Raw genomic sequence first — 13,420 nt, forward strand, 5'->3', positions numbered from 1 at the left:
AGGATGATCTTTTCTAGTTCCATCCATTTGCCTACAAATTTCATGGTTATCTTGTTTTTAATAACTGAGTAGTATTCTGTTGTGTAAATGTACCACATTTTCTTTATCCATTCTTCAGTTGAGAGACATCTAGGTTGTTTCCAGTTTCTGGTTATTATGAATAAAGCTGCTATGAACATAGTTGAGCAAGTGTGCTTGTGGTATGTATGCTGAAGCATCTTTTGGATATATGCCCAGGAGTGGTATAGCTGGTTCTTGAGGTAGAACTATTCCCAATTTTCTGAGAAAGCACCGGATTGATTTCCATAGTGGTTGTACAAGTTTTCACTCCCACCAGCAATGGAGGAGGGTTCCCCTTTCTGCACATTCTCCCTAGCATGTGCTGTCACTTGAGTTTTTGATGTTAGCCATTCTGATCAGTGTAAGATGGAATCTCAGAGTTGTTTTAATTTGAATTTTCCTGATGACTAAGGACACTGAGCATTTCTTTAAGTGCTTTTCCACCATTTGATATTCTTCTGTTGATAATTCTCTTTTTAGCTCTGTACCCCATTTTTATTTAGATTATTTGGTTTGTTGGTGTTTAATTTCTTGAGTTCTTTATATATTTTGGATATTATCCCTTTGTCAAATGTAAGATTGGTGAAGTTCTGTTCCCAATCTGTAAACTGTCATTTTCTTCTATTGACAGTATCCTTTGTCTTACAGAAGGTTTTCAAGTTCACAAGGTCCCATTTATTAAGTGTTGGTCTTAGAGCCTGCGATGTTGGTGTTCTGTTCAGGAAGTTGTCTCCTGTGCCAGTGAGTTCATGGCTCTTCCCTACTTTCTCTTCTAATAGATGTAGTATATTGGTTTTATGTTGAGGGCTTTGATTCACTTGGACTTGAGTTTTGTTCAAGGTGATAAACATGGATCTATTTGCATCTATCTACATGTAGACACCCAGTTAGACCTGCACCATTTTTTGAAGATGTTTTCTTTCTTCAAAGATGGCTTTGGCTCCTTTGTCAGAATTCAAGTGTCCATAGGTGTGTGGGTTTATTTCTGGTCCTTCAGTTTGATTCCACCTATCAACTAGTCTATTTCTATGCCGGTACCATGAAGTTTTTATTACTATTGCTCGGTAGTATAGCTTGAAGTCAGGAACTTCCAGAAGTTCTTTTATTATATAGGATTGTTTTAGCAATTCTGTTTTTTTTTGTTGTTTTTTCATATGAAGTTCAGAATTGTTCTTTCAAGTTCTGTAAAGAATTGTCTTGGTATTTGATGGGAATTGCATTGAATCTGTAGATTGCTTTTGTAAGATGGCCATTTTTACTATGTTAATTCCACCAATCCATGAGTATGGGAGATATTTCCATCTTCTGATATCTTCTTGCATTTCTTTCTTCAGAGACTTGAAGTTCTAGTCATACAGGTTTTTCACTTGCTTAGTTAGAGTTACATCAAGATTCTTTATATTATTTGAGGTAATTATGAAAGTTGTTTTTTCTCTAATTTTATTCTCAGCCCATTTATAATTTGTATACAGGAGGGCTACTGATTCTTTTAATTAATTTTGTATCCAGCCACTTTGCTGAAGGTTTTTATCAGCTGTGGTAGTTCTCTGGTAGAATATGGGGGGGGGGTCATTTTGGAATACTATCATATCATATGTGAATAGTGAACTTTGACTTCTTCCTTTCCCATTTATATCTCCTTGATTTCCTTTAGTTGTCTTACCATTCTGGCTAGGACTTCAAGTACTACATTGAAGAGATATGGAGAGAGTGGGCAGCCTTATCTTGTCCCTGATTTCAGTGGGATTGCTTTAAGTTGGAAATAGCTTGCTGTATGTTGCCATTATTATGCTTCAAAATGGAGTCTTTTTTGTAATTGTCAAGTGCCCAGGATTTCTAACTTTCTTTCACTTTCTGTATTAGTACCATCAGCCCCAAGAGAAACAATGAACTCTATCATCTCTCCAAAAGGATTTTCTAGAAAAGTGTGATTGAAATGCATAAAAATATAAATATCTAGGAGTTCAGTGGTCATATGAAGTAGACCTTTGTGTCTACTTGAAATGAAATTTGCTCTTATATTTTGGGGAGGTTGTTTTTAACTTAGTGTTATTTACCTCCACCACTATAATGCATAGTTCATTGCAGAGAGCTTTCTTCTTTATCATTCTAATAGATACTCAGGGCCAACTCAGAAAGAAATTGCTGGCTGCTATGGCTGATTCACACATTTTAGGTTATACTTTAACAGAAAATATTCCTTCTAACAATTCATGCTTTTTGTTCAAGCTTATATTGCACTCTTTGTGATTCTGTACGACTATTTTACTCTGGCTTCATTTTCTCCTCAACTAAGCTTTAGGAAGACAGGGTAATTCCTTTTTAATTCTGGTGGTTTTAATAGGTTTTATTTTTAACGAAAAGTTTTAGATGATCAGAGAAATAAGGTCTCTATTAGGCATTGGGTATCCCTAATCCCCAAATCTGAAATATGACCAAATTTTAATGGTTGTAAGCTAATATGACATGGTAAGTGGAAAGTCCCACAGGTGACCTCATATAACTGGTTGCTGTCAAAACCTAGATACCCTAAAAATATCGAATGAAATTACCTCAGTCTATGTGTTTGGGAATTTGTGAAACAAATGGGTTTCATATTTAGACTGAGTCTCATCCCCCAAGAAACGTAACTATGTGAGAATGTGTCCGCTGCCTCCACTGTAAATTTATCCTCTTCATGTTCAATGCTCCTCTACAGGAAGTCACAGGGTACAGCCCACACTTCAGGAGTAGGAAGTAATGTAAGACTCAAGAAGAGGATTACACAAATTTTTTTGTTTTTGTTTTTGCATTAAAAAAACTAATAGGATGCAACAAAAGAAAGATAACAGAAGAGGAATTTTTGATGCTTGTCCCCTATAGAAACATCGATGTGTTTAACACTCAGTAGAAAAAAATTCCTTTTGCTTAGGGGAAAAGAGAGATGTGAGCACCAGACTTTGTCTAAATCCCTAACATCAGTCTACACAGGAAAATCCAGTGTCAGGCAGGTCCCAGGCAGAGCCCCTAGACCATACCTCCTGCAGACAAGCTCTGGACAAGGCAAAGAAAAAGAAAAAAAGGAACCAAAAAAAAATCTATGGAATTTATGTAACAGCATCAAAAGAGCAAATGCTTGATGTATAGGGTTGAAAGAAGGAAAGGAGAGAGTCGGCCAGAACAATTATTTGAAGAGCAGAAAATTTTGCACATCTGTGGGAAAGTGTAAATATCAAGATTCTGTAAGATTAAAGTTCTCGAATCAGATTCTAACAAAACAAAACTATTCAATAGTTACTATAATCAAGCTGCGGAAGAGGAAAGACAAAGAAGAGTGAAGGATAGTTCATTGTTACCGTTTGTGCCTCACACACACAATGTCCGAGGCTCAGTATGCAACACCAGAACACAAGGATAAAAAGTAGACAAAAGGAAGATCCTGAAAGCATCAAAATAAATGATGTGTATCACACGCATAAGTGCTCTGTGAGACTAAAAAAAATTTTGGAGCACAAAATATAGAGGCCAAGAGAAAGTGGGGTGCCATATTGAATGTACAAATGGACATGAATGGCCAGGGGAAAATGTTATGCTGATAAACCCGACTTTGAAAATAAAAGATAAAGACTTTCCCAGGAGTGAGAGATGAGGGCATTTATTACTACTGGTCCTGATGGAAATGAAATACTAGCCAGGTCCTGGGGAGATGGCTCAGCAGGTAAATCAGTTGCCCTGGATGAGGACCAAAAAAGCCAGATGGATATAATGCCTGCCTTTAATCCTAGACTCCATTTCTTGGTGGAGACAGAAGTCTACCAGAGCAAAATGACTATCCAGACTGGCTCTAGGTTCATCAAGAACCCTGACTCAATATATAAGGTGGAGGACAATCAAGGAAGATGCCAAAGTCAACCTGGAGCCTTCACAAAGACATGAATGAACAGATATGCCAACACATGCTAGAACAGAGTTACACATGCATATCACATGTAAAAACATGAATACAAAACTAATTAGATTAATTAATTTTTTCATGCCTCAATCAGTAACAAAAATACATATGAAAGTATAAAACTTGCTGATACAAGCACCACTATAATAATGGGTACAAGTCACATTTCTTGAATGTGAATGCTAAAGAGGAACCACTAAAAGTGAAATAGCACATTATAAACAGATGCTAAATTGTGACACCAAAATGTAAAATGGCAACGGGAAAGCCAAAGGGTTATTTGTATCAACAAGGGTGTCATCAGCTTAAAATATCCTGTCATAAACACAGAATGATTTAGGCAAGTTTCACGATAACCACAAGGACAAAAGGTGTACTAGATACGTGGAATGCATAAGAAGTGACAAAAGCATGCCAGGAAAGGAAGTAACCTAACCACAAAGGAAGATGACAGAAACAGGAATGAAGGAACAAATGGGCAATTCATTTGTCTATAAACTGGTTAAATAATCTAGTAAAAATTCTAGTCATCAATAGATGGCATAACCAGACCTTCCCTAGGAAAGACTCACTTCACCTTTAAGAACATGTTAAAGCCAAGCACCCTGCTGCATGCTTGCAGTCTCAGCACTCAGGAGACAGGAGCTGGTGGATCGAAGAGTGCAAGACCAACCTGATCTACATAGAAAGTTCCAGGCCAGCCAGGGCTACAGAGAGAGAGAGAGAGACTGTGACTCAAAAAGCAAACAAGTAAACAAGTGTAAATAGAAAGTAAAATATTAGGAAATAGGGGAGATGACCTAGTTGGTAAAGGGAGGTTATTGCTAGCTCAAGGACCTGAGTTCAGATTCCCAATACCTAAATGTCAGGTATAAAATTGTGAGTCTATTCTTCCAGCACTTCATAAGCTAAAACAGGCATATGCCTAAAGTTCACTGGCCAGAAAGTGGAGAAAAATGGATAAGCCTCAGGTTTCAAAAAGAGTTATTAAGGAAAATACATAATGTTGATTTCTTGCCTCCAAGAAATCAACCTCTTGCGCGCACACACACACACACACGCACACAAACATGTACATACAAAGAATGAAAACTGTATTTCAAACAAGACCAGTGGTGGCTATGCATATGTCAGGAAAAAAAAAAGGAGGCAATGAATGTTTTATACAATGGTAAAATGTTCAACTCATTTAGAAAATATCACTGTTTCATATGTATGCACCCAACATCAAAGTGCCTACATATATAGGTCTTAAAAAGCTAATGGATGGCAATGCAATGACACCAGAGGACTTTCAGTGTTAGACTGATCATCCAGGAAGAAATAAATAAAGAAATGGCAGACAACCTGCACTCTACCAACAGAAAAGCAGCAAAAGCCACAGTCTTCTCAAGTCCAAGCTGACCATTCTCCCAAATGGGTTATGTGTTAGGGCTCAAAGCTAGACTTGAATTTTTTTTAAATCATCAAATATCTTTCTAATCATAATGATATGAATTAGAAATCAGTGACAGGGCAAGTTGGGGGAAGTTAAAAAAGCACATAGAAATTAATAAGCATTAATTAATAGCACCTGAACTACCAGAGGGTCAAAGAAGCAATTAAAAGGGAAGTCAAGAAGCATCTTGATACAACAAAAGTGGATATACAGCATAATACAATGTACAGGATAGATCAAATGTGATTCTAAAAGGAAGCTTGTAGAAGAAAATGCCAACATAAAGAAAAATGGTCTCAAACCTTACGATTCAAAGATCTAGAAAAAAGAATAAATGAATCTAAAGTTAGGATAAGATGGAAACTAGTAGTACTATCAAAACAGAAATAATTTGACTAGGAGTTAGACAAACAGGAAGAAAAATCAACAAGATAAAGAATTGCTTCTACAAAAGGAAAACAAGTGAAAATTGTAGGGAAACGAAAACTTAAGTAGATAAAATAGAAAGCAAACATTGCGACAGAGAGCACAGAGATGAATAAGAGATGAGCATAAACAGCTATATGCCAACCAATTACGTGACTCAGAGAAAACAAAATGTCCTGTGCACATACTGGTTTGTTCCATGAAGAAGTAGAAAACCTGGGTAGACCAATAATGAGTAAGGAGGTTGAACCGGTAACTTTAAGCCACTTGTCAAAGAAACAGTTTGATGGTTTCATGACCCAATTCTAAGTCATTGAAATATTGCCTGCCCCCCAGATTTAAAAATAATAAATATTTTCAAGATCCTTTTATGATGCCAATATTATTCTGCCTCCAAATCCAAATAGGAGCACAAAGAGAAAATTACAGACTAATAGCCTTAATGAACATAGCTGCAGAAGTTGTCAATAAATTGCTAAGGAACAAAATTCAGCAGCTCTTTATTCTACAATGGGTTATATTGATCATCAACCTACATATGCAGAAGCACCTAGGATACTAGCCTTCTAAGCATGGCTATGAGGAACTGTCTAGATCAGGCTAGTCTCTGAGGATGCCTGTGATAAGCCTATGGGAACTATTTATATTAGGTAAATTTAAATGAAAAGTGCCGCCACTTTCTGGGATTCCGGAGTGCACAGAAGAGGGAATGTGAGGTGAGCAATAGCATCCTTCTTGTCCTCCAGACTATGGATGTGGATGCCATGTGGTCAGCTGACACAAGGCCCTGCTGCTGCAGCTTTCCTCTAGGAGGTACTGTAACCTCTAACTGTGAGGCAAAAAAAGGCCTTGTTTTCAACTAGCTCATCTCCTCAGGCCCCTACTTTCCATTATTTACACTTGTTTACTTGTTTGCTTTTTGAGTCACAGTCTCTCTCTCTCTCTCTGAAGCCCTGGCTGGCCTGGAACTTTCTATGTAGATCAGGTTGGTCTTGCACTCTTCGATCCACCAGCTCCTGTCTCCTGAGTGCTGAGACTACAAGCATGCAGCAGGGTGCTTGGCTTTAACATGTTCTTAAAGGTGAAGTGAGTCTTTCCTAGGGAAGGTCTGGTTATGCCATCTATTGATGACTAGAATTTTTACTAGATTATTTAACCAGTTTATAGACAAATGAATTGCCCATTTGTTCCTTCATTCCTGTTTCTGTCATCTTCCTTTGTGGTTAGGTTACTTCCTTTCCTGGCATGCTTTTGTCACTTCTTATGCATTCCACGTATCTAGTACACCTTTTGTCCTTGTGGTTATCGTGAAACTTGCCTAAATCATTCTGTGTTTATGACAGGATATTTTAAGCTGATGACACCCTTGTTGATACAAATAACCCTTTGGCTTTCCCGTTGCCATTTTACATTTTGGTGTCACAATTTAGCATCTGTTTATAATGTGCTATTTCACTTTTAGTGGTTCCTCTTTAGCATTCACATTCAAGAAATGTGACTTGTACCCATTATTATAGTGGTGCTTGTACCAGCAAGTTTTATACTTTCGTATAATTTCCTGCTACTGTTTAGAGTGTGAAGACACTGACTGACTGATTGGTTGATTGATGCATGTTTTGGTGATATGCATGGCTATATGTGTATTCTCGTATTTGGGGTACTTCTATTGAAAGAAACTGAAGAAGACACAGACGCACAATATTCCGCATTCATGGCTTGGAAAAGTTAACAGATCGCTTTGGGCTGCGCTACCTTAAGTGACCTACAGGTTCAATGCAATCTCTATCAAATTTTAAAATTCTCCATATCAATAAAACAACCTAAAATTTGTTTGGAAATACAAAAATCCCCAAGTAGCTAGAATAATCTTACTCAAAAACAACAAAGACAGAGGGTCACAATTCCTGGCCTCAAAATACATTATAAAGCTTTTATAATCAAAATGGCATGCTATTGCCTTTCAAACTTTGATGATGAGAACAGTAAGAAGTATTAAATTAAACACAAGTACTTATATACTTCATTTTTGACAAAGGTCAAGAATGCATAACAGGGAAAGGATAGTTTTCTAACCATCAATTGTATTAAGAAAATTATATGCCCACATGCAGAAGAATTAAATTGGATTTTATTGCATATAACACATAAAAATCATAATGTGAGTTAAACCTCAACATAAGAAACCCCCTCCCTACCAAACCTGCCCCCTCCCCCCCACAAAAAAAAAACACCGACTAGACAAATACAGGAGAAGGGGTTGAGGCAAAAGCTCAGTGAATAAGGTGCTTAGCTTGCAAAGACAAGGAGCTGAATGTGGTCCCTAGAACCCGTATAGAAAACGCCTGGCAGTGGTGCATGGTTGTGATCTCAGTGCTGGAAAGGTCGACAGCTCTCCAGATTCAGTGGCCATGCAGTCTAGCCTGCTTGACAAGCAGAAGGCCAGTGCGAGACTCTGTCTCAAGAAAAGGGGGATGGCACCTGACGACAAACATCCAGAGCTGATGCACATATACGTAGAAACCCGTGCACATGTACACATGTGTATAGAAATAAAGCAAGGAGCAGGCTCTGTGACACTGGTCTGGACAATGGTGTCTTAGATGGAAACCAAAACAATAGACCACTAAACAAACAAACAAAAAATAGACAAACTGAGTAATGCCAAACTAAACTTCTCTTGCAAAGCCAAAGAGACAATCAACGGAGTGAAGGGACAAATCTGTGCATTTGAGAAAATATTTTCAAAAGGTACGTGCACCAGCAGGCTCATACACAAAACATACAAGGGATTCAGACAATCCAACAAGAAAACAGCTCCGCCAAAATAGACAGTGGGTGGAGACAGACATTTCTCCAAAAAAGATATACAAATGCCCAACAGATATATGGAATTATATATATAAATTATACATATAATTCATAGTTCAACAGTCCTCCAGGTGAGGAAAACTTCTTCTTTTTCTAGGAAAAAACACCCCACACCAAGAAGAAAAAGGTGAGCAAAAGGCTGTGGGATTCCAGGGTTGCCAGCTCGTGTCACAAGGCTAGAGTCCTGCGCTCTGCGCCTTTATTTTGGCTTCCAGCCTGTTTGTGATTTTTTAGGAGCCATGTGTTAAAGATGTTTTTTAAAAGTATCATTGTTATTTATAGAATGAAATAAATCTTTTTGTTATGATGTCAACAAAATTAGTTGTACAATCACTATATGCAGACTATTACGAAAGATACTCTAAATTATTTTTTAATATTAAATTTACTTTGTGCCATTGAAAGGTAGAGACACTTTATTTAGAAGTAATAGACTATGAAATTTAGCCAGAACATATTCCCAAAGATGGATGGTTTCTCCTCTTCCATCTTTTCCTCCTCCTCCTTCTCCTTCCATTCTTCTCCTCCCTTTCAACCTGCTCCTTCCCACCTCAACCACCATTTCACATAAAATGGCTAACCCTCCTGTTTCTGTTCCCTGAATGTGCAGTTCCAGGCATCAGTAACTATCTTGAGCTCTTGGGAGTGAATTTTACCATTAATCTAATATGGTTTAGGCTTTGGGGACCCTCATCTGTACAGTCTCCTAAGGCCAAAGAGTCATACTTTAGGACCATTTTAGTTACAATAATTCAAACATGTATGAGCATCAAGATTCTTCAAGCCTGACTTTTTCGGTAGCTATTACAAAATATGGAAGTGTGAAAGTGGTGATCCATAGAAACTCTGGGAATAAAGGACAACCCAGAGCAAGGAGGGAGAACACATGCATCTGAATTTTCCAGAGTAACTTCTCAGGCAGCCCTGAAGTTTGGGTTTCCTCAACAAATGGAGAACTGAGTCAGATTCAATTTCTATGGCTCTTTCGAGAACACCTTGAGCAAAGGACAGAGCCGCCTGAGCCAAAAGATGGCCCTGCAAGCAAAACAGATGATTCCAAAACCACTATCAAATTTCCCCATGGCAGGGCTTGCGTTTTGTTTGTTATTAGGAAAAGTGTCTGGACACACTCAGTCTGTTTCATAAAAGTTCCAGTTCTCAAGGAGCACTTTTATTTTTCCTAGGTGTCATCTCCGCTTAAATTTTTTCCCCCTCAGGGTTGCTGCTAATACTTCCTCTGGGGGATTAACAGACCATTTTCCTTAGTTAATTTAATCTGTCCATAGTCTGCAACAATAGACTCCCACAGCTCAGGAATTCCACTCTGCGGGGAGAGGGCTTTGCAGTTAGAGATGCGGGAATGGAACCCATTAAGGATTTCATTCCTTTGCTAAACTGTCAATGAAAACTGGAAGACACACTGCCTCTATTTTAAACAATCTCTTTCTTTTAAAATCACATTTATTTATTTATCTATTTATTTATTTATTTATGGTAAGTGATTTATTTATTTATTTACTTACTTACTTACTTATTTAGGTATATGCACCATGATACATTATGGAAGTCAGAAGAAAACTTGAAGAAAGTTGGTTTTCTCCTTTCACTTGCTGAGTCCTTGGAATTAAACTCAGGCCATCAGGTTTAGAAGCAAGAGCCATGCCTGCGAGGCCATCTCTCTGGCCTAGTAATCCCTTTCTCATACAAACGTAGGTGGAACACGGTGATGCTTAGTCACAACTCGTTGCTCATTTATGAAATGCTCTGACTGCTTTAGGTCACATGACAAATGACGTGCTGTAATCATGCTCGTGCTAGCAGTCCAGGAACCAGGCTTTTGAACTGTGAGTTTCATTGGCCAGAACAGCTTTAATATCCATTTTTATTAATATTTCATGTTAAGATGCTTTACATACCTTATATATAACCTGCTAACATTGCAAGAAAACATTCTAAAATTCAAAGAAAAGACATTGAAGCAGTGTTATTTTCATGTTTTTAGTATGTTCTGTCTAATACTGTTTTCTTTGATGTTGAAGCTGAACTCAGTGCCCATTTTTGAATTTGAGATGTTGCTTGACGTATGAATAAATATATAGATATTTAAGGATGCCTGAATTTGAAGTGCCTTTTCAAGAAAAGAAGATTTTCAGTGGCTCTAAGAGTTAATATTTGTTAAGCTGTAAAGAAAAATAAATAAAACAAACAGTAGCTTGCCAAACTAAGCTTTTTCTTGTTTAATCTTAGGTCTGGAGATTTTTTACAGCTGCTGGTGTTGGTTTGGTGAAGCAGAAGCAAGGTTTTAATGCTTTTTTTTTCTGTCACAAAATGATTGTTGTTCTAGCCACTAAATCTACCCTCTAGACGACAAAACAAAGACAAACAAACAAAAAAAAACCTAAGAGTTAAGAGCACATACCGTAAGAAGCACATGTATGCAGAAAGCAAACATTTCCCCAGAAGTGATCAACAGGCTTTAGCCTCGTGTCACTGACACCAGAGAAGACTACTCCTCATATACAAGAAAAACCAAAAGGAACATTTGTTGTATTTTATCTGTTATTACTTACGGTACTAAAAACTGAACCCAAAGCCTTGCAAGTTTTCTTCCTGGGAGCTACATCCTTAATCCAGCAAGTATTTTCAAACAGTTATTTATTTTGCAGCCCCTGTGCCAGAGAAAGACAAGGGAACGAGAACTGTAATCAATCAGAGGGCCATCCTACAGTATCTTCCATCATTCCTAAAGGTCAAGTTCTCCAAGAGTGATGAATGTGTATGTTTTAGAGAGTGCGTAGCTCACATGGTAAAGTGCTTGCCTGGGAAGGAGGAAACCTGGCTAATCTCCCCCCTCCCTCCCCAGAATCTACGGAAGCATGAAAGCAAAAACCAAAGCGTGATTGCACACACTTGTAATCCCCGTGATGGGAATACAGAGACAGGCGGGTCTGTGGGGCTCCCAGGCCAGTCAGTGAAGCCTAGTCAGCAAGCCCCAGCCAGTAGACACTTAATCCAAGAACAAGGAGGATGGCAAATATCAGGACAATGAGCAAGTAGTAGCAATAGATATGCAATTATCATAAAAACTGTGCTTTCTTCGTCATACAGATCTGACAGGTGAACCACCAGGCTCTTCAATGGTGACTTGCTCCCTGGACTCATGAGCACAGCTGTTTTGAGACATTTCTAGATAGATGTTCTGAGTCACATATGTTAAGTCCCCTTCTATTTCATCAATAAGAGCGGGTCACTTTTCATGCCTATCTTTGGGGAGTGGAATAGAGAAGGATGTGTGTTCCTGCCATAAAGAGTCACAAGGAATAGCAATCCAATAGTTACTTTACTTATTGCTGTAACAAAATAAATAAGGAGCAGTTTAAGACAGGAAATGTTTGTTTTGGCTCACACTTGAAGGATATTGTCCTTCATGGTGGGGACAGCATGGCAGCAGAAGCCAGAGGCAGCTGCTCACATAGCATCTTTGGTCAAGAGCAGAGAGAAGTTAATGCCGGTGTTCTGCTCACTTTCTCCTCTTTCCTCACCCTGGAAACCCATAGGATGGTACCACCCACATTCAGGACAGGTCCTCTTACCTCGGGTAAGCTCCCTGGAAATGCCCTCATAGACATACCGAGAGGAACAGTTCCATTTAGTTAACTTGACAGAAATCAAAATATTCCACCACTTAAAAGTTTTACTTTAATTTCATAATGCAAAATACATCTTTGAGAGTACCCATGGTCCTCAACAATCCCACACTGTTCAAAAATTCAAAGTCTCTTCTGGAATACAAGGCAATCTTTTTAGTGGGAGCACCTAAAAAAAAAAAGAAAAGAAAAAAAAGAAAAGAAACAAACAAAAAAATCACTGCTTCCCCTGGAGGCAGTGCAGGTGTGGCTGCTGTGTCAAACATGCACCAGTAGGTGGCAGAGAGGAACGAGGCTGTGTCCACACTCCGTGTCCTGACCTGTAACATCTGAATGATTAGCAGCTGAACATTCCCTGAAAAGAGAGAACCTGAGATGACCACCAGGCTGGCACCAGGCAGGCCTGAAAGGAGACCATGATTCTGGTGGGCGTGAGCCCGAGGCACACAACCCTCTCAGGGTGCCACTTGGCAGAGCTGGGCAAGCAACAAGCCCAAGATGATCACCAGTGGTCACTCTAGGCCCTGGACAGGGAGCTAAGCTGAGATGACCATCAATCTGGCTCGATGTAGGCCTGGGTGGACAGATCATGCCCAGAGATGACCATAATTCACAAACAGGCCATAGCTCTCCTGAGACCACACCAGAGATGACCCCAGACACTCAGAAACCCTGGGGGCCACTAAAAGGAGCAAGTAAGTAGTGAAAAGAAGAAGAAGAAGAAGAAGAAGAAGAAGAAGAAGAAGAAGAAGAAGAAGAAGAAGAAGAAGAAGAAGAAGAAGAGAGTAGCAAAAGCCTGAGGCAAAAGTACCAGACCAAAGAGGCATTGCAATGACCATTTGCAGCAAAAAGGTATGGACAAAGAGGTGTGCTGTGGGACACACTGTGACACACTATAGCTTCCACAATGAGACTGTTTTTCTCTGTCATGGGGGAGGTTGCAAGGGTGGAGGGTGGGGACAAGAGGACAGGAAGATGAGTGGGATTGGGGTGCATGATGTAAAATTCACAAAGAACCAATAAAAAGTTAAAAAAAAAACAAATTACATA

General features: G+C 38.8%; 1 non-coding gene across 1 annotated transcript; it reads left to right on the forward strand.

The window, feature by feature from the left end:
- Positions 1-12,592: 12,592 nt before the first annotated feature.
- Positions 12,593-12,723, forward strand: LOC132651820 (small nucleolar RNA SNORA17). The gene has a single exon (XR_009589385.1). It is a non-coding gene; the product is annotated as a small nucleolar RNA SNORA17 (small nucleolar RNA).
- The last annotated feature ends 697 nt before the right edge of the window (positions 12,724-13,420 follow it).

The sequence above is a fragment of the Meriones unguiculatus genome, chromosome 1 (genome assembly GCF_030254825.1).
Source record: "Meriones unguiculatus strain TT.TT164.6M chromosome 1, Bangor_MerUng_6.1, whole genome shotgun sequence".
Lineage (NCBI taxonomy): Eukaryota > Metazoa > Chordata > Mammalia > Rodentia > Muridae > Meriones > Meriones unguiculatus.